This window comes from Artemia sp. Qi Xiang Cuo, chromosome 7 (genome assembly GCF_049724085.1).
Source record: "Artemia sp. Qi Xiang Cuo chromosome 7, ASM4972408v1, whole genome shotgun sequence".
NCBI classification, from domain to species: domain Eukaryota; kingdom Metazoa; phylum Arthropoda; class Branchiopoda; order Anostraca; family Artemiidae; genus Artemia; species Artemia sp. Qi Xiang Cuo.
Window position 1 is genome coordinate 25,226,499 of NC_142800.1, and position 22,623 is coordinate 25,249,121.

The following is a 22,623-nucleotide window of genomic DNA, read 5'->3' on the forward strand; positions in this document are numbered from 1 at the left end:
CGTGAACAATGCAGGCATGAAATATGTTGTAAAATTAGACCTCAAACTTAATAATGTAGCGTAAATTATGTTAAATGGTTATTTTAAATCTAACGTAGTATTAAATAAGTGCCAAAGGAAGTTAAAGAGAAATGTGTGTATTAAAGTATACTAACGAAAATAATAAGAGACCTTATTTACAGCAACAATGTGATTTTTGTTTATTATGTATTAAGACTACTTGATTTTAAAGAACGTGTGATTCTGCCTCGTTATTTTTATTGCAGGAAGTGGATTGACATATTGGATATCAATAATTACAATGAGTTGTCCAGTGCAGATACAGCCTAGTAGCATCTATTTTCATCGTACCTCAACCAACGAAGAGTACTCACCATAGACTCCAGCCAATTTTCATCCCAGCTACGTCTACGAAAATTACAGTTACCTTTTCATCATTGTTTCCTCGACCATGAACCACATTACGTACCAGGTAACATTATATTTGAATCTCAGTATCCAGTGCTTTGTCGAACTATATAATCACATAAATCCTGAGAACCCCCTTGACCAGTACAAGATATAAATAACTAAATATCACCCATGATAATCCTTATGGACACATGAACCATTTGACTGTATAGTTATGATATTTGATGATCCCGAAAATTATTTATATGACGCGGATTCACGCGTTGAATCCCTTTCGACCACCTCTCGGAATCCATCCTATCCCCTCTGTGTGGAAAATTCATATCTCTGTTATCCCATAATATTACGAGATAATTTCTGAAAAATGGACCTGGAAACCAACCATTGAATTATCAGAAACCAAAATTAACCCCAGTGACTAACCCCTTAGTGACAAAACACCCCTCCCACAAGTTAAAGACAATATTTTGAAGGAGTCACTATAGTTTGATGTCAACCTGTTCCAAATCCAAACTTCAATTCCCCTGTGGATTTACCTAGGAGTCACCGCAAAGGTTAATAGACGCAAGCATTGAACTAACAATTTTATAAGAGAACTGTGATCCCTAAGTGCACGAATGAACAATTTTATACGAGAAATACATTCTCTACTCACCTTAAATTATCCCAAAAATGATAAGCTGAGAAGAAAATGAACGCACTCCCAGTGTTCGACCCCTTAATAATAAGGCACCCTGTGAACTATCAAAAAGCAAGTGAGAATGAACTCTGATGGCACATTCCCACACCTGTAGTTGGAAGCATCATTTCCCAATTGACATTTAGAGAAAGCTCGTCGTGTTAACACAATCATGCTCGAACTGTTCCATGAAGAAACTATATTGTAAGTACTTTAAAAATTTTGCCAAGACGAAAGGAGTGAAGGACCATAATTTACAACAGAAGGATTGAGTACGCTAAAAAGACATGAATGGTGATGAAATAGATGTGAATTTACATATGTTACTTCTTAATAAATTTGATAACTCAAAAATTCCTATATCCTATCATTAACGTTGTGTAGCAAACATCCCCAGTGAAAGTGTTATAATATTATCAGTGAACATGGTAAACGAAATGTTGCGTGTTTTAAATTATTCTTGTATGTACTGTTGGATATTTAGATAGAGTTATGTGTAGTTTTGTCGTACTATTCATTTAATGTAGCGTAAATAGAAAGAAGAGTGCCCTATAGACAGGAAAACCGAAAAAAAAACTTGTAAAAGGTGAATTCTCAAAAAAATCTTATGTAAAGGTAGAATAGCCCCAACCTTGTTGGAAATGTAAAAGTAATCAATGTTAGATGTAGAAAAAAAATCTTTAGTACAGTAGCTAGGCTAGAACCATGAATAATCTTAGTCCGGTAGATGAATTTTATATAGGGATGTAGAGTAAAATAAGAAAAGTAATAGAGACAATTTTTAGCACTCCTGATTAAGCCAAAATAAAAAAAAAGAAATAATACAATGTCAATCAAAATTATGTAGAATAAATAGTTAACAAATTGCGAACATTTCAAAAGCCCAAGGGCAAGCAAGTCCTAATGACGGGACGTCATTAAATAATGGGAAGGGTAATATTTACTGTGAGTAAAATGTGATATATTTAAAACACAAAAAAATAATGTTCCTTCCTTCTAAAGATAATTCCGACTTCCTCTGATTAAGTTTAAATCTAGTTTAAAAAAAAGAAAAGTTCTTAGTCAGCAAAGAGAAAAATTTTGTCTTAGCCTCAGACAAAGAACGGCGCTATCCAGTTTGAATTTCGCCGAGAAGAGTGGTAATAAAAAAAACTACAAAATACAATGTTTTCGCAGGAATTCTAAGTTATAGGAGTGTGTGAACGTTTAAATCATCAGAAATATTGAAGACAGACTATTGGACGGAGGGATCGCCCCACCTCAGGAATTAGGCCGTTCGTGGGGTACTTCCCACGGCATCTGACCAGGATTTACGATATATAGTGAAAAATAGTAATTTTCGTTCTTTCATCATTATTATCGACAGAATTATATTGGCATTCAGGCATTGCGATTGTAGAGACTTGGTTATTATTTGCCGTCAATTGAAGTGAGCCCTGTTGTACACCAAAATGTAAGTAACAATAGATCTATTGCTCTTCTATTTGTGTTTATTTTGTTTTATATGTCTGTATCTAGCCACACGACAGGTAATTAGCTCGCATGTCTCCAAGGTACGTTCCCATGAATCTGATCTCCAGATAGCTCGAGGAAAACAGGTTACATTTTATGGATACACATTTTATCTTCTTTCAATAATTGAGGGTGGCGCGGTCACAAATTTACTTTACTCCCCATTGCTGTGGCGCGATCATAAACTCAACTTTTTCATTATTTTTGTAGCTTGCCTGGCCTATTGAGTAGCCTAAGAAAAATCAACCCGGAAGAACTGGCGCGATCGGTACATCGCTTTAAATCATAATATTACATATGCCACAGTAATTAGTGCTATAAGTGGCGCTATAGGAGAACTTATAAGGTGTAAGTTCACAGCTTTTAAGCATAATATTACATTTGACGCGGTCAATATTTATGACCACAATTAAGCCCAGTGCCCAATAAAAGTTTATATCGCTACAATTATGACGGCATGGCGTAATGATTTTATTTCATGACGTCATGGCGTTATGATATTATTTCATGACGTCTTCAGAAACAACAATTTCATGTCGTGTTTTTCTATTCAAGTCATAGCTCTGATAAAACTATAACGACATTCATTATTTATCTAGTAGGTTTTCAGACAAGGTGGTTCTAATGGTGTACTTTTGTTTTGATCTGACTATATTTTTAGGAGTTCAGGTTTTTTAATATTTCTTAGCATTGGACTGATCGTCTCTTACTAGGTTGCTAGCTACTGCTGCAACCCAGATTCACATATATATTTAAGAGAGGCAGCCTGGCCGAGTGGTCCAAGGCACTGGTGCTAGCCACCAGTCTCTTCAGAGGCGTGGGTTCAAATCTAACCGCTGGTATATAGCTATATACGATTAAGATTTATTTACAAAAATCAAATATCTTTGAAGAGACTGGAGCATGAAAAAAAATCAAACATGTAGTTTTTGGTGGAAAAATTTATTCTCTTTTAAAAATAACTTATTTTAGTTACTTAATATTTGTAACCCAATTAATTTCATTTAAAATGAGCTATTGAACAACTCTTTACGATGTTCCAGTGCCATGCTATCTGTGGAAAAGAAAGAAAAAAAAAGAAAAAAATATGCCGTTTGTGGAGAATAACGAGATTAAAGTCAATTTCCTTGATTTTCAAGCCAATATATTTCCCTTGCTGTTCAAGCCAAATGACAGAAGGTTTCCTATACAGGGGTTTCGGACAAGGCGGTTCTAATGGTGTACTTTTTGTTATGATCTGACTCCGTTTTTAGGAGCTATGGGTTTTTATATTTCTTAACATTGGACGTGATCGTCTCTTACTAGGTTGCTAGCTACCGCTGCAACCCGCATTATGATGAACTATATCGTTCCTTTATGTAAGTAGCTAGCTATTGCTGCAGACCCGGATAATAAACTGATTACAAACAGGAAAAAGCCTACGGCTTTTTCTCTTTGAAATAGTAAGAGACGAACCTCAAACAATCAAGTAGCTATTCCAATGATCGTCTTTTAGTGTAATTTGAACTAAAACATTAAAATTTTTGCTCAAGCACCGTAAATATTTTTGCCGTTTACATAATAACATTAGCGATTCTGAACTGAACTTGAAATTTTTAATTTTTTTTGTGTGTTAGAAATTCATTGCTTATACTCAAATACATCATAAAGCATTTTAATCACACCTACTGACGAGAGCAGCTTGGCACAGCGGATCCGTGCTGGGTATTTAACCTAGAGGTGGATGGATCGAAACCTCATAGAACCTCGCTGGGCCAAAGACCTAGTGCGCTTCCGTTTGTTTTAGGTTTCGATTCACCAACCTCTGAAGCTGTTCTTGATAATAAACATATTTCTCGATACGCCTGGTCTATTAAATACCTTTGCTTTTCTTTTTTCAGGATGTTATCTCTGTTGTTTTGTCTAATACTTCCTTTCTTTTAACTTACGAATAGCTTGCTTGGATGAAACCATATTATTGTTTCAGCTTTGTATTTTTACGGAATGTTATATTATAATCATGAGGTTATAACCAATGTCCTTAGAGGTAAATTCATCAGAGGAAGCATCACAATGAAGTGGTTTGCTATTTACGTCATAACTATGACGTCATAATCAATGTCATCAGAGGTAACTTCATAACGTAGTGTTTTTCTATTCACGTCATAATTCTAATAAAACTATGACCATACGGATATTTTATATAATCAACTGTTTTGGGCTATAAATACTTCCATTGTTACGGGATAAAGTTCCTCCTTTAATACAACATTTCCCTTTCTGTTAAAGCCAAAGGACAGGAAGTTTTCTATACAGGGGTTTTGGGACAAGGTGGTTCTAAAGGTGTACTTTTTGTTTTGATCTGACTCTATTTTTATGAGTTATAGGTTATTATATTTCTTAACATTGGAAGTGATCGTCTCTTACTAGGTTACTAGCTACTGCTGCAACCTGGATGATTTCAAAAGATATGTCTATTCTTACTATAATAACAACTCCATATACCCATACAAACCTTTCAGATACTATAGGTTATAGTTCGTTCTCTATAAAGTCCTAAGTGCTAATCATTACACCATGATCCGGATTGCAGCGGTAGCGGTAGCATTCAATTCAGAATCACTAATGTTATTATGTAAGCTGCAAAAACATTTACGGTGCTTGAGCAAAAGTTTTAATGTTTTAATTCAAACTAGAAATATAAGGTTCGAACGGTTTTCCGGGTTGCAGCGGTATCTAGCAACCTACTAAGAGACGATCACGTCCAATATTTGGAATAATCGTAAGATCGATAACTCAAATATTGAAATAATCGTGGTTACAGTAGTAGGTGCAACCTAGTAATCGACGAGTATGTCCACTAGTCACAAAAACGAGCAACTGGAGCCGAAATAGCCAAATAGTGCACACTATTCGGCCAATTTTTATAACTCTTTTTTTAGTAGTTATGGGTTTGTATATTTCTTAACATTGGAAGTGATTGTCTCTTACTAGGTTGCTAGCTACCGCTGTAATCTGGACTATGACGACATTCATTATTTATCTAGTAGGGTTTCAGACAAGGGGGTTCTAATGATGTACTTTTGTTTTGATCTGACTCTATTTTTTTTATATTTCTTAGCATGGGACTGATCGTCTCTTACTAGGTTGCTAGCTACTGCTGCAACGCGGATTCACATATATAGTTATGAGAGGCAGCGTGGCCGAGTGGTCCGAGTGGTCTTCGGAGGCGTGAGTTTAAATCTTACCGCTGGTATAGGATTATGATTTATGTACAAAAATCAAATATCTTTGAAAAGACTGCATTATGAAAAGACATCAAAAATGCAGTTTATAGTGGAAAAATTTATTCTCTTTTAGAAATGATTTATTTTAGTTAACAAATATTTTCAGCCCAAATAATTTCCTTTAAAATGAGCCATTGAACAAATCTCTACGATGTTCCAGTGTCAAGCTATCTGTGGCAAAGAAAAAGAAAGAAAAAAAAATATGCCGTTTAAGCAGAATGTTGTACTAGATGTCACTTTTCTTGATTTTCAAGCCATATATTTCCCTTGCTGTTCAAGCCAAGGGACAGAAAGTTTCCTATGCAGGGGTTTCGGACAAGGCGGTTCTAATGGTGTACTTTTTGTTTTGATCTGACGCTTGTTTTAGGAGTTATGGGTTTTTATATTTCTTAACATTGGAAGTGATCGTCTCTTACTATGTTGCTAGCTACCGCTGCAACCTGAACTATGACGACATTCATTATTTGTCTAGTACGGTCAGGCAAGGTGGCTCTAATGATGTACTTTTGTTTTGATCTGACTCTATTTTTTTTATATTTTTAGCATTGGACTGATCGTCTCTTACTAGATTGCTAGCTACTGCTGCAACTCGGATTCACATTAATCGTTATGAGAGGCAGTGTGGCCGAGTGGTCCAAGGTGCTGGTGTTAGCCACCACTTTCTTTGGAGGCGTGGGTTCAAATCTTACCGCTGCTATACGATTATGATTTATGTTCAAAAATCAAATATCTTTGAAAAGACTGCAGTATGCAAAGACATCAAAAATGCATTTTTTAGTGGAAAAATTTATTCTCTTTTAAAAATAATTTATTTTAGTTACAAAAGATTTTTAACCCAATTAATTTCCTTTAAAATGAGCCATTGAACAACTCTCTACGATGTTTCAGTGCCAAGCTATCTGTGGAAAAGAAAAAGAAAGAAAAAAAATATGCCGTTTAGGCAGAATGTTGAAGTAGCTGCCACTTTTCTTGATTTTCAAGCCAATATATTTCCCTTGCTTACTAGGTTGCTAGCTACCACTGCAACCCGGATTTATGTACAAAAATTAAATACCTTTGAAAAGACTGCAGTATGAAAAGACATCAAAAATGCAGTTTTTAGTGGAAAAATTTATTCTCTTTTAGAAATAATTTATTTTTAACTTTATTAATATATTAATATTAATTGACAGATATTAATAAAATGAGCCATTGAACAACTCTCTACGATGTTCCAGTGCCAAGCTATCTGTGGAAGAGAAAAAGAAAGAAAAAAAAATATGCCGTTTAGGCAGAATGTTGTAGTAGCTGCCACTTTTCTTGATTTTCAAGCCAATACATTTCCCTTGCTGTTCAAGCTAAATGACAGAAAGGTTACTAGGTTGTGCCAACTACTGCAATAATGATTTTTCAAAACATGTTTTAAACTTTTAGTTACAATGGGCTTCGGTTTGTCTTTTACTTGATTGCAGCTATAGCTACAACCATCATTTAGAGCTTGTTCTTTACTATAAAATAGTGGATTTAGCAAAAATAAATATGATGATTTATTTTAACATTTCAGTTACTATGGCCTAGATTTCATTCTTTATTACTGTTTTCAAAAACGTGTTTTTTCACTTTTTGGTTACTATGGAATCTGGTTCGAATTTCACTAGGTTGTGCCAAATACAGCAATTATGATTTTTCAAAACAAATTTTAAACTTTTAGTTAAAATATGCTTCGGTTTGTCTTTTACTTGATTGCAGCTATAGGTACAACCATCATTTAGAGCTTTTTCTTTACTATACAATTGTGGGTTTAGAAAAACTTTCCCGTATGATATATCATAAACTGTTTAAATCTAATTCTTTAATGTGAGCAGCTTAGCGCAGTGGAAGTGCGTTGGGCGTTTGCCCCGGAGATGGATGGATCGAAATCTCATCGAACCTTGCTGGGCCTAAGGTCTGGCGTTCTTTAGTTAGGTTTCGATCCATCGACCTCTGAAGCTGCTTTGAAGATTCTTATCAAGATATTTCCCTTGTTCAAGCCAAGTGACAGAAAGTTTCCTTTACAAGGGTTTCGGACAAGGCGGTTCTAATGGTTTACTTTTTGTTTTGATCTGACTTTTTTTTGTAGTTATGGGTTTATATATTTCTTAACATTGGAAGTGATCGTCTCTTACTAGGTTGCTAGCTACCGCTGCAACCTGGACTATGACGAAATTCATTATTTATCTAGTAGGGTTTCAGACAAGGTGGTTCTAATGATGTATTTTTGTTTTGATCTTACTCTTTTTTTTTCTTAGCATTGGACTAATCGTCTCTTACTAGGTTGCTAACTACTGCTGCAACCCGGATTCACATATATATTTATGAGAGGCAGCGTGGCCGAGTGGTCGAAGGTGCTGGTGTTAGCTCCCCGTCTCTTCGGAGGTGTGGGTTCAAATCTTACCGCTGGTATACGATTATGAATTATGTGCAAAAATCAAATATCTTTGAAAACACTGCAGTATGAAAAGACATCAAAAATGCAGTTTGTAGTGGAAAAGTTTATTATCTTTTAGAAATAATTTATTTTAGTTACAAAAGATTGTTAGCCCGAATAATTTCCTTTAAAATGAGCCATTGAACAACTCTCTACGATGTTCCAGTATCAAGCTATCTGTGGCAAAGAAAAAGAAAGAAAAAAAAATGCCGTTTTGGCAGAATATTATAGTAGCTGCCACTTTTCTTGATTTTCAAGCCAATATATTTCCCTTGCTGTTCAAGCCAAGGGACAGAAAGTTTCCTATACAGGGGTTTTGGACAAGGCGGTTCTAATGCTGTTTTTTTGTTTTGATCTGACTCTTTTTTTAGGAGCTATGGGTTTTTATATTTCTTAACATTGGAAGTGATCGTCTCTTACTATGTTGCTAGCTACCGCTGCAACCTGAACTATGACGACATTCATTATTTGTCTGGTAGGGTCAGGCAAGGTGGTTCTAATGATGTAGTTTTGTTTTGATCTGACTCTATTTTTTTTATATTTTTAGCATTGGACTGATCGTCTCTTACTAGATTGCTAGCTACTGCTGCAACTCGGATTCACATTAATCGTTATGAGAGGCAGTGTGGCCGAGTGGTCCAAGGTGCTGGTGTTAGCCACCACTTTCTTTGGAGGCGTGGGTTCAAATCTTACCGCTGCTATACGATTATGATTTATGTTCAAAAATCAAATATCTTTGAAAAAACTGCAGTATGAAAAGACATCAAAAATGAAGTTTTTAGTGGAAAAGTTTATTATCTTTTAGAAATAATCTATTTCAATTACAAAAGATTTTTAACCCAAATAATTTCCTTTAAAATGAGCCATTGAACAACTCTCTACGATGTTCCAGTGCCAAGCTATCTGTGGAAAAGAAAAAAAAAATATGCCGTTTAGGCAGAATGTTGAAGTAGCTGCCACTGTTCTTGATTTTCAAGCCAATATATTTCCCTTGCTTAATAGGTTGCTAGCTACCACTGCAACCCGGATTTATGTACAAAAATTAAATACCTTTGAAAAGACTGCAGTATGAAAAGACATCAAAAATGCAGTTTTTAGTGGAAAAATTTATTCTCTTTTAGAAATAATTTATTTTTAACTTTATTAATATATTAATATTAATTGACAGATATTAATAAAATGAGCCATTGAACAACTCTCTACGATGTTCCAGTGCCAAGCTATCTGTGGAAGAGAAAAAGAAAGAAAAAAAAATATGCCGTTTAGGCAGAATGTTGTAGTAGCTGCCACTTTTCTTGATTTTCAAGCCAATACATTTCCCTTGCTGTTCAAGCTAAATGACAGAAAGGTTACTAGGTTGTGCCAACTACTGCAATAATGATTTTTCAAAACATGTTTTAAACTTTTAGTTACAATGGGCTTCGGTTTGTCTTTTACTTGATTGCAGCTATAGCTACAACCATCATTTAGAGCTTGTTCTTTACTATAAAATAGTGGATTTAGCAAAAATAAATATGATGATTTATTTTAACATTTCAGTTACTATGGCCTAGATTTCATTCTTTATTACTGTTTTCAAAAACGTTTTTTTTCACTTTTTGGTTACTATGGAATCTGGTTTGAATTTCACTAGGTTGTGCCAACTACAGCAATTATGATTTTTGAAAACAAATTTTAAACTTTTAGTTAAAATATGCTTCGGTTTGTCTTTTACTTGATTGCAGCTATAGGTACAACCATCATTTAGAGCTTTTTCTTTACTATACAATTGTGGGTTTAGAAAAACTTTCCCGTATGATATATCATAAACTGTTTAAATCTAATTCTTTAATGTGAGCAGCTTAGCGCAGTGGAAGTGCGTTGGGCGTTTGCCCCGGAGATGGATGGATCGAAATCTCATCGAACCTCGCTGGGCCTAAGGTCTGGCGTTCTTTAGTTAGGTTTCGATCCATCGACCTCTGAAGCTGCTCTGAAGATTCTTATCAAGATATTTCCCTTGTTCCAGCCAAGTGACAGAAAGTTTCCTTTACAAGGGTTTCGGACAAGGCGGTTCTAATGGTTTACTTTTTGTTTTGCAAATACCTTCTTAGACCACACTGGCTATACATGACAAACGAAACTCAGAGAAGAGAGAAAGTAACAAAATGAAAAATAAAATCAAAAAGGGTCAAAAAACGAGGATTTTGTCAGCCAGCGAACCATGAAGAAGACAAAATATAAGCAAATATTTCGACAAGGACCTCCGCCAAGTCGTCCTCAGTGCTAAACAAAAACAAAAAAAAGAAGAAAAAAAAACGAGAATCTAACCTTTCGAAGTTTCCTGTACAAAGACAGAATAGACACTGAATAAAAAACCAGGCAGGAATCAATGAAAATGAAATTTACCAAGATGATTGTGTAAGGATCTTTCGTCTTGCATTAATTTTGGCTGGTTTACAATTTCGGTTTTCATTAGATATGCAAATAGGTTCTTTTAAGTTTTTTCGGGTGAAAATATTGATTGAGTCCTTCAAGATTAAACTGTCGTAAATTGGGCTTAATGAAATATCTCCAGTATCTCTATTTATTGCTAAATTTTGATTCATATATTTTTTTTATCTCAATTACCTCCTTAAAAGTTTGTGGTACGCCATTAACAGTTGATATTAAAGTTGCCTCGTCAAACAGAACTAGATGGGTCGGGTTTACGAAAATATGCGAAGCCAATGCCGAATCAAAGTTGTCATTGTTATTTTTTAATCTCAGGGACTTGTCTATTGAAATTTTGTGCTCACGCAAACGTTCACCTAGTTGTTGATGGGTTCTACCAATGTAAAATTTTCCACAAGAACACGGGATTCTGTAGACACCACTACCCAGTACAGGGTCTGTTTTATCCTTTCCTGAGTTAAAAAAATGTTCAACCTTTTGTTCGGTTCTGAAAGAAACAGAGAGATTATGTTTATTTAAAATTTTTCTAAGTTTTGGGATAAAATTTGGGATAAAATTTTCTGTACATTTGAGGGGTAATTAGTCTAGTGTATTTTAAAAGTAATCGTTAAGGTCTCAACTTCGGTGTTTATTTGTCTGTGTGATTAAATTTTATTTCGTTGTAAATATTTTTATATATTAAAATGTTATTAAATTTCAATTAATAATCTTAAGAATTAATAATTAAAAATTTGTTTCAATTTTCCGCTTTCGTAATTACTGTGTTTTTGTCTTTTTTTTTTTTTTGATGCAGTTTATATGTACACTTCATGCGATGTTCATAAATGTGAGCAGGCTTTACAAAGAAAATTAGAGGAAAATTCAGCTTTGTCGGATTAAAAAACTTTTGAAATTGATACAATAATGACCCCTGTCCGTATTTGCAACAAGTTCTCCTCGTATTTTAAATTCCGAAACAAATTTTTTCTTCAAATAATGGGATTATCCATTGGCACTGTCTTGTCTCCTTATTTGGCAAATTTTTACATGGATTTCATAGAACAGTCTGCTTTGAACAGTTTCCACTTAAAACACTCCATCTGGTTTCGTTTTGTTGATGATATCGTTTCTGTTTGGGAACATGGACAAGACTCTCTAAGAGATTTTTTGGCACATTTGAACTCTTTTGATTAGAATCTCCATTTCACAATGGAACTAGAAGATTCAGGTAAGCTGACTTTCTTTGATGTTTTGATTATAAAAACTAATCCTGGTCTTGAATTTTCTATATATAGAAAGCCGACTCATAATGATCGATATCTACATTTCTATTCCCATCACCCTCCTTCTGTAAAAAGAGGGGTAATAATCTCATTAGTCGACAGAGTTTTAAAAATTTGTTCCCGTAATCATATAAATTCTGAACTAAATTATGTCAAAGATATTCTTTTTTGCAATGGTTACACAATCAAACTCATTGAAAATATAATAGATAGACGATTAAAAAAGATAAAAGAACAAAATAGGGAGCTTGTCCCCCTTGATTCAGGTACACAGGCAATTGAGAAAAAAACTTTCATCGTTTTACCATACATCCCGAAACTTGGCGATAAAATTAGAAAAATTTTAAATAAACATAATCTCTCTGTTTCTTTCAGAACCGAACAAAAGGTTGAACATTTTTTTAACTCAGGAAAGGATAAAACAGACCCTGTACTGGGTAGTGGTGTCTACAGAATCCCGTGTTCTTGTGGAAAATTTTACATTAGTAGAACCCATCAACAACTAGGTGAACGTTTGCATGAGCACAAAATTTCAATAGACAAGTCCCTGAGATTAAAAAATAACAATGACAACTTTGATTCGGCATTGGCTTCGCATATTTTCGTAAACCCGACCCATCTAGTTCTGTTTGACGAGGCAACTTTAATATCAACTGTTAATGGCGTACCACAAACTTTTAAGGAGGTAATTGAGATAAAAAAAATATATGAACCAAAATTTAGCAATAAATAAAGATACTGGAGATATTTCATTAAGCCCAATTTACGACAGTTTAATCTTGAAGGACTCAATCAATATTTTCACCCGAAATAACTTAAAAGAATCTATTCGCATATCTAATGAAAACCGAAATTGTCAACCAGCCAAAATTAATGCAAGACGAAAGATCCTTACACAATCATCTTGGTAAATTTCATTTTCATTGATTCCTGCCTGGTTTTTTATTCAGTTTCTATTCTGTCTTTGTACAGGAAACTTCGAAAGGTTAGATTCTCGTTTTTTTTCTCTTTTTTTTTTTTTTTGTTTAGCACTGAGGACGACTTGGCGGAGGTCCTTGTCGAAATATTTGCTTATATTTTGTCATCTTCATGGTTCGCTGGCTGACAAAATCCTCGTTTTTTCACCCTTTTTGATTTTATTTTTCATTTTGTTACTTTCTCTCTTCTCTGAGTTTCGTTTGTCTTTTTGTTTTGATCTGACTTTTTTTTTAAGTAGTTATGGGTTTATATATTTCTTAACATTGGAAGTGATCGTCTCTTACTAGGTTGCTAGCTACCGCTGCAACCTGGACTATGACGACATTCATTATTTATCTAGTAGGGTTTCAGACAAGGTGGTTCTAATGATGTACTTTTGTTTTGATCTTACTCTATTTTTTTTTCTTAGCATTGGACTAATCGTCTCTTACTAGGTTGCTAGCTACTGCTGCAACCCGGATTCACATATATATTTATGAGAGGCAGCGTGGCCGAGTGGTCGAAGGTGCTGGTGTTAGCTCCCCGTCTCTTCGGAGTTGTGGGTTCAAATCTTACCGCTGGTATACGATTATGAATTATGTGCAAAAATCAAATATCTTTGAAAACACTGCAGTATGAAAAGACATCAAAAATGCAGTTCGTAGTGGAAAAGTTTATTCTCTTTTAGAAATAATTTATTTTAGTTACAAAAGATTGTTAGCCCGAATAATTTCCTTTAAAATGAGCCATTGAACAACTCTCTACGATGTTCCAGTATCAAGCTATCTGTGGCAAAGAAAAAGAAAGAAAAAAATGCCGTTTTGGCAGAATATTATAGTAGCTGCCACTTTTCTTGATTTTCAAGCCAATATATTTCCCTTGCTGTTCAAGCCAAGGGACAGAAAAATTCCTATACAGGGGTTTCGGACAAGGCGGTTCTAATGCTGTTTTTTTTGTTTTGATCTGACTCTTTTTTTAGGAGTTATGGGTTTTTATATTTCATAACATTGGAAGTGATCGTCTCTTACTAGGTTTCTAGGTACCGGTGCAACCCGGATTTATGTACAAAAATCAAATATTTTTAAAAAGACTGCAGTATGAAAAGACATAAAAAAATGCAGTTTTTGGTGGAAAAATTTATTATCTTTTAGAAATAATTTATTTTAGTTACAAAAAGAAAAAATGCTGTCGATTGCAGAATTTCTAGTCGCTATACAGTAACAAGTGAATCCTGATTATAAATTTTGTGAGCAGCTTAGCGCAGCGGAAGTGCGCTGGGCGTTTGCCCCGGAGAAGGATGGGTTGAAGTCTCATCGAATCCTGAAGCTGCTATGAAGATTCTTATTAAGCATTTTGTAAAGCTTTATTTATAGCGTAGGGTCTACCACTTTCTAGTTGCCGTAGCGTAATAGTAACGAGACAATTCCACATGGTACAGGTGTAGTGGAGGAAGCCGAGGCTATAGAATTGAAGATGCTGAGGTTCAAATCTGAGGGCAGCTTGGCGCAGCGGATGCACGCTGGGTATTTAACCCAGAAGTGGGTGGATCGAAACCTCATCAAACCTCGCCAGGCCAAAAACCAAGGGAGCTTTGGTTAGGCTTCAATTCACCAACATCTGAAGCTGCTCTTGATACTAAACATACTTCTCGATAAGCCTGATCTTTTAAAAACCTTTGCTTTTAAGTGGACGTACGCTGGGTTGAGAATTCTTTGTCCAAGGGGCACGGGTTCGACCTCTGGCGTGGCCAGTTATTTGGTTTGGGACGCGGGTCAGTGGTGTGATTCTGTAAGCTTAGCCAGAGTCGACCCAGCTCTACATGGGTACCTGGAGAAATCTGGGAAAGGTAAGCAGGAAGAGTGTGTGAAAGCACAGGATGACTGGCCCCCAGCCCCCCATTGCACTTCCTGGCTGAAGGGCCACGAAACAGAGATCAGCACCTTCGGTTTGGACCTTAAGGGTCTAGTGTCGTCATACTACTTACTACTATTTTTAGGAGTTATGGGTTATTGTATCTCTTAGTATGGGACTTGGTCGCTTCTTACTAGGTTGCAACCTGCCACTGCAACCCGGATATCTTGTTGAAAGATAATCGTGTATAAATATTGTATTCACTTATTACGTCATATATAATAATAACCTATGATTATGACGTCATTCATCAAGTTTGTACACGAAGATGGAGTTTTTTTGTAAAAAGTGATACTGTTTTAAAAGCAATTTTTTTAATTACAAAAGAAACTAGATATAGGAATTCCCTTTAAAACGAGCTATTAAACAGCTCTCTGTGATTTTGCCAGTGCCCAGATAGCCGAGACGAAACAACGAAAAAAAGATGCCTTCGATTTCGAATATCGTTCTATTGATATGATACGGACTATTGGAAATAGTCCTTAATTATTAACTACTGAAATTTAAATTGAACCAAGATTCGGTAGAATTACTAAAGCGATTGTTTTTGGCCTTAGACGGCTTGGTTCTGAGGTGAGTTGCTAGAAGTAGCATTAGTAATGACTAAAGCCCCTTTCATTGTTAATGAGAAAATAATTAACATAATCAGTAGAACGGCCACTGGGTTCTCAGATATTAAAGTTTCGACTATTTAGTCAAATTGTTAAGAGATTAAGAAATCCCTGATTTTCTTTTCTCAAAAAGGTAAATTTGTATTCAAACGATTAAAACGTTTGCCTATAAAACGAAATGGTAAATTGCTATTTTCAAGAATAATTTAGAGACTTGATTCATTGATGTGAAAAAATTTATGTACACGTGCATCTTTTTTATTAATTGGACCTTCTGAGTGGCATTCAAAGCAGCCAGATTTATGTCGAAAGATATTAGTAAAATGTTGCCTAGATCATAAAGGAGGCGCTCCTAGGGTGAGGCCTTTCCATTGCACGTTGGAATGGTTGACCCCTGTGATTACCCTAAATGGGGGTAACTTAAAAGTGGAATTTTGACAGTGGGGGCTGCGTTCTCGTGGACCCCTTTCCACACATTGAAAAGTATTTTTATTTTGGCCAATTTTATTTGTTACACATTTTGAATTTGAAAGGAAAAAGTAGAGAATTTGATGTTGTTCAAGACAATAACGAGACATGTCAAATTCATCATTGGGCTTTGAAAAGAGTAGTTTGTTTTGGCTCTGGTTCGTCTTTCACTAGGTTGTGGCAACTACTGCAATTACAATTTTTCAAAACATGTTTTAAACTTCTAGTTAGTATGGGCTTCAGTTTGTTTGATTGCATCTACAGCTAGAACCATCATTTAGAGCTTGTTCTTTACTATAAAATTGTGAATTTAGCAAAACTTTAGCGCATAATACATCTTAAACCGTTTTAATCACATTCTCTGACGTAAGCAGCTTAGCGCAGTGGAAGTGCGCTGGGTGTTTGCACCGGAGAAGGATGGATCGAAACTTCATCGAACCTCGGTGGGCCTAAGGTCTAGCGTTCTTTGGTTAGGTTTTGATCCACTGACCTCAGAAGCTGGTCTGAAGATTTTTATCAAGAAACCTATTCCACAGTTGCCCGTCCCTACCTTGGAAGTGTTTCATTAAACATACAACATTTCGTTTGGATATTACTATGAAGTTTTACCAGAGCATTTTTAGTCGTTTTTTCAGCAACATCCACTCTTTTGAAGAGAATTTTAATCTGTAATTTTGAATATTTTTTGTAATCCTGGTAAAACATTCGTAAAATATTTCTCAATTTAGAAAGATCATGCATTTTTGCCATCTTCTTGGACTTCTGAATGTAAATTTTTACTTCGTCTTTATGCGCTCTTTGGTACAGCCTCATAGAGGTTCTGATTTTTTCATTATAGCTTTTGTCACCCCAGTAGCTACCCATTATTCTGGTAACAATTTTGTCTTATATATGTTTTGGTAATCTTCATCATTGTGATAAAACTCCTTGCTGTTTTCTTTAGCTCTCTCAATTTTTACTTTTCGATACGCTTTTCTGTTCATTTTAATGTTTGATATTGCTCCTTACCTTCAGTTGCAAGACTTGTTTTTTTTATTATTTAATTACTTACAGATAGTAATATTCAATGGAAAACATGCGGATAAATTTTTTTAAAGAGAAGTAAAGAGCCTCACTAAACTAAAAATAAGCAGAAATATTGTATAGCTGCCGCTTTTCTTGATTTTCAAGCCAATATATTTACCTTGCTGTTCAAGCCAAATGACAGAAAGGTTACTAGGTTGTCCCAACTACTGCAATAATGATTTTTCAAAACATGTTTTAAAGTTTTAGTTACAATGACCTTCGGTTTGTCTTTTACTTGATTGCAGCTATAGGTACAACCATCATTTAGAGCTCGTTCTTTACTATACAATTGTGGATTTAGAAAATATTTCCCGTATACTACATCATAAACTGTTATCATGCCGAGTAAGGGACTGATCGTCTCTTACTAGGTTGCTAGCTACCGCCGCAACTCGGATTTATGTACAAAAATTAAATATCTTTGAAAAGACTGCAGTATGAAAAGACATCAAAAATGCAGTTTTTAGTGGAACAATTTATTCTCTTTTAGAAATAATTTATTTTAGTTACAAAAGATTTTTAACCCAAATAATTTCCTTTAAAATGAGCCATTGAACAACTCTCTACAATGTTCCAGTGCCAAGCTATCTGTGGAAAAGAAAACTAAGAAAAAAAATATGCCGTTTAGGCAGAATGTTGTAGTAGCTGCTACTTTTCTTGATTTTCAAGCCAATATATTTCCCTTGCTTACTAGGTTGCTAGCTACCGCTACAACCCGAATTTATGTACAAAAATTAAATATCTTTGAAAAGACTGCAGTATAAAAAGACATAAAAAATGCAGTTTTAGTGGAAAAATTTATTCTCTTTTAGAAATATTTTTTTATTTTAGTTACAAAAGATTTTTAACCCAATTAATTTCTTTTAAAATGAGCCATTGAACAACTCTCTACGATGTTCCAGTGCCAAACTATATGTGGAAAAGAAAAAGAAAGAAAATAAAGTATGCCGTTTAGGCAGAATGTTGTAGAAGATGCCACTTTTCTTGATTTTCAAGCCAATATATTTCCCTTGCTGCTCAGGCCAAATGACAGAAAGGTTACTAGGTTGTGCCAACTACTGCCTTAATGATTTTTCAAAACATGTTTTAACCTTTTAGTTACAATGGGCTTCGGTTTGTCTTTTACTTGATTGCAGCTATATGTACAACCATCATTTAGAGCTCGTTCTTTACTATACAATTGTGGATTTAAAAAAAATTTCCCGTATACTACATCATAAACTGTTATCATGCCGAGTAAGAGACTGATCGTCTCTTACTAGGTTGCTAGCTACCGCTGCAACCCGGATTTATGTACAAAAATTAAATATCTTTGAAAAGACTGCAGTATTAAAAGACATCAAAAATGCAGTTTTTAGTTGAAAAATTTATTCTCTTTTAGAAATAATTTATTTTAGTTACAAAAGATTTTTAACCCAATTAATTTCCTTTAAAATGAGCGATTGAACAACCCTTTACGATGTTCCACTGCTAAGCTTTCTGTGGAAAATAAAGAAGAAAGAAAAATATGCCGTTTAGGCAGAATGTTGTAGTAGCCGCCACTTTTCTTGATTTTAAAGCCAATATATTTCCCTTGCTGTTCAAGCCAAATGACAGAAAGGTTACTAGGTTGTACCAACTACTGCAATAATGATTTTTCAAAACATATTTTAAAATTTTAGTTACAATGGGCTTCGGTTTGTCTTTTACTTGATTGCAGCTATAGCTACAACCATCATTTAGAGCTTGATCTTTACTATAAAATTGTGGATTTAGCAAAAATAAATATGATGATTTATTTTTACATTTCAATTATTATGGCCTAGATTTCGTTCTTTATTACTGTTTCCAAAAATGTGTTTTTTTTCACTTTTTGGTTACTATGGGCTCTGGTTCGCCTTTCACTAGGTTGTGCCAACTGCAGCAATTATGATTTTTCAAAACATATTTTAAACTTTTAGTTAAAATATACTTCGGTTTGTCTTTTACTTGATTGCAGCTATAGGTACAACCATCATTTAGAGATCATTCTTTACTATTCAATTGTGGTTTTAGAAAAAATTTCCCGTATGATATATCATAAACTGTTTAAATCAAATTCTTTAGTGTGAGCAGCTTAGCGCAGCGAAAGTGCGTTGGGTGGATGGATCGAAATCTCATCGAACCTCGCTGTGCCTAAGGTCTGGCGTTCTTTGGCTAGGTTTCGAACCACCGACCGCTGAAGCTGCTCTGAAGATTCTTATCAAGATATTTCCCTTGTTCAAGCCAAGGGACAGAAAGTTTCCTACACAGGGGTTTCGGACAAGGCGTTTCTAATAGTTTACTTTTTGTTTTGATCTGACTCTTTTTTTAGGATCGGACAAGGCGGTTCTAATAGTTTACTTATTGTTTTGATCTGACTCTTTTTTTAGGAGTTATGGGTTTTTATATTTCTTAACATTGGACGTGGTCGTCTCTTACTAGGTTGCTAGCTACCGCTGCAACCTGGATTTATGTACAAAATCAAACATCTTTGAAAAGACTGCAGTATGAAAAGACAAAAAAAATGCAGTTTTTAGTGGAAAAATTTATTCTCTTTTAGAAATAATTTATTTTAGTTACAAAAGATTTTTAACCCAATTAATTTCCTTTAAAATGAGCCATTGAACAACTCTCTACGATGTTCCAGTGCCAAGCTATCTATGGAAAAGAAAGAAGAAAGAAAAAAAAGTATGCCGTTTAGGCAGAATGTTGTAGAAGATGCCACTTTTCTTGATTTTCAAGCCAATATATTTCCCTTGCTGCTCAGGCCAAATGACAGAAAGGTTACTAGGTTGTGCCAACTACTGCAATAATGATTTTTCAAAACATGTTTTAACCTTTTAGTTACAATGGGCTTTGGTTTGTCTTTTACTTGATTGCAGCTATAGGTACAACCATCATTTAGAGCTTGTTCTTTACTATACAATTGTGGATTTGAAAAAATTTCCCGTATACTACATCATAAACTGTTATCATGCCGATTAAGAGACTGATCGTCTCTTACTAGGTTGCTAGCTACCGCTGCAACCCGGATTTATGTAAAAAAATTAAATATCTTTGAAAAGACTGCAGTATTAAAAGACATCAAAAATGCAGTTTTTAGTTGAAAAATTTATTCTCTTTTAGAAATAATTTATTTTAGTTACAAAAGATTTTTAACCCAATTAATTTCCTTTAAAATGAGCGATTGAACAACCCTTTACGATGTTCCAGTGCTAAGCTTTCTGTGGAAAAGAAAGAAGAAAGAAAAAATATGTCTTTTAGGCAGAATGTTGTAGTAGCCGCCACTTTTCTTGATTTTAAAGCCAATATATTTCCCTTGCTGTTCAAGCCAAATGACAGAAAGGTTACTAGGTTGTACCAACTACTGCAATAATGATTTTTCAAAACATGTTTTAAACTTTTAGTTACAATGGGCTTCGGTTTGTCTTTTACTTGATTGCAGCTATAGCTACAACCATCATTTAGAGCTTGATCTTTACTATAAAATTGTGGATTTAGCAAAAATAAATATGATGATTTATTTTTACATTTCAATTATTATGGCCTAGATTTCGTTCTTTATTACTGTTTTCAAAAATGTGTTTTTTTTCACTTTTTGGTTACTATGGGCTCTGGTTCGCCTTTCACTAGGTTGTTCCAACTGCAGCAATAGTGATTTTTCAAAACATATTTTAAACTTTTAGTTAAAATATACTTCGGTTTGTCTTTTACTTGATTGCAGCTATAGGTACAACCATCATTTAGAGATCATTCTTTACTATTCAATTGTGGGTTTAGAAAAAATTTCCCGTATGATATATCATAAACTGTTTTAATCAAATTCTTTAGTGTGAGCAGCTTAGCGCAGCGGAAGTGCGTTGGGTGGATGGATCGAAATCTCATCGAACCTCGCTGTGCCTAAGGTCTGGCGTTCTTTGGTTAGGTTTCGATCCACCGACCTCTGAAGCTGCTCTGAAGATTCTTATCAAGATATTTCCCTTGTTCAAGCCAAGGGACAGAAAGTTTCCTATACAGGGGTTTCGGATAAGGCGGTTCTAATAGTTTACTTTTTGTTTTGATCTGACTCTTTTTTTAAGGAGTTATGGGTTTTTATATTTCTTAACATTGGACGTGGTCGTCTCTTACTAGGTTACTACCGCTGCAACCTGGATTTATGTACAAAATCAAACATCTTTGAAAAGACTGCAGTATGAAAAGACAAAAAAAACTGCAGTTTTCAGTGGAAAAATTTATTCTCTTTTAGAAATAATTTATTTTAGTTACAAAAGATTTTTAATCCAATTAATTTCCTTTAAAATGAGCCATTGAACAACTCTCTACGATGTTCCAGTGCTAAGCTATCTGTGGAAAAGAAAGCAGAAAGAAAAAAATATGCCGTTTTGGCAGAATGTTGTAAATCTACCGTTTAGGTAGATTTGTGTCGAAAGATATTAGTAAAATGTTAGATTTTTATCTAATCATACTTACCTGACTGAGAAGCTACCTAGATCATAAAGGAGGCACTCCTAGGGTGAGGCCTTTCCATTGCACGCTGGAATGGTTGACCCCTGTGATTACCCCAAATGGGGATAACTTAAAAGCGTAATATTGGCAGTGGGGGCTGCGTTCTCGTGAACCCTTTTCCACACATTGAAAAGTATTTTCATTTTGGCCCCTTTTATTTGTCACACATTTTGAATTTGACAGGAAAAAGTAGAGAATTTGATGTTGTTCAAGACAATAACGAGAAATGTCAAATTCATCATTGGGCCCTTTTGGAAAGAGTAGTTTGTTTTGGCTCTGGTTCGTCTTTCACTAGGTTGTGGCAACTACTGCAGTTATGATTTTTCAAAACATATTTTAAACTTTTATTTAGTATGGGCTTCGGTTTGTCTTTTACTTTATTGCATCTACAGCTACAACCATCATTTAGAGCTTGTTCTTTACTATAAAATTGTAAATTTAGCAAAACTTTAGCGCATAATACATCATAAACCGTTTTAATCACATTCTCTAACGTGAGTAGCTTAGCGCAGTGCAAGTACGCTGGGTGTTTGCCCGGAGAAGGATGGATCGAAATTTCATCGAACCTCGATGGGCCTAAGGTCTAGCGTTCTTTGGTTAGGTTTTGATCCACTGACCAAACAAATATAATGATGAGACCAAACTTCATCATTGTGATAACACTCCTTGCTGTTTTGTTTGGCTCTCTCAATTTTTACTTTTCGATGAGCTTTTCTGTTCGTTTTAATGTTTGATATTGCTCCTTACTTTCAGTTGCAAGACTTGTTTTTTTATTATTTAATTACTTACAGATAGTAATAATCAATGGAAAACATGCGGAGAATTTTTTTTTAAAGAGAAGTAAAGAGCCTCACTAAACTAAAAATTAGCTGAAATATTGTCAAATATTCTTCAAAGTAAAAACTATTATATATGTGTTGCATCATCATACATTTGATTATTTATTTTAACATTTCAGATACTATGGCCTAGATTTTGTTCTTTATTACTGTTTTCAAAACGTGTTTTTTCACTTTTTGGTTACTATGGGCTTTGGTTCGCCTTTCACTAGATAGTGCCAACTACTGCAATAATGATTTTTCAAAACATATTTTAAACT

General features: G+C 34.7%; 2 non-coding genes across 2 annotated transcripts; both read left to right on the forward strand.

Annotated features, from left to right (window-relative positions):
• The first annotated feature begins 15,793 nt into the window (after positions 1-15,793).
• On the forward strand, positions 15,794-15,953 carry LOC148950089 (U1 spliceosomal RNA). Its single transcript, XR_016142056.1, has one exon. It is a non-coding gene; the product is annotated as a U1 spliceosomal RNA (small nuclear RNA).
• A 5,527-nt stretch (positions 15,954-21,480) lies between these two features.
• Positions 21,481-21,642, forward strand: LOC148950090 (U1 spliceosomal RNA). Its single transcript, XR_016142040.1, has one exon. It is a non-coding gene; the product is annotated as a U1 spliceosomal RNA (small nuclear RNA).
• The last annotated feature ends 981 nt before the right edge of the window (positions 21,643-22,623 follow it).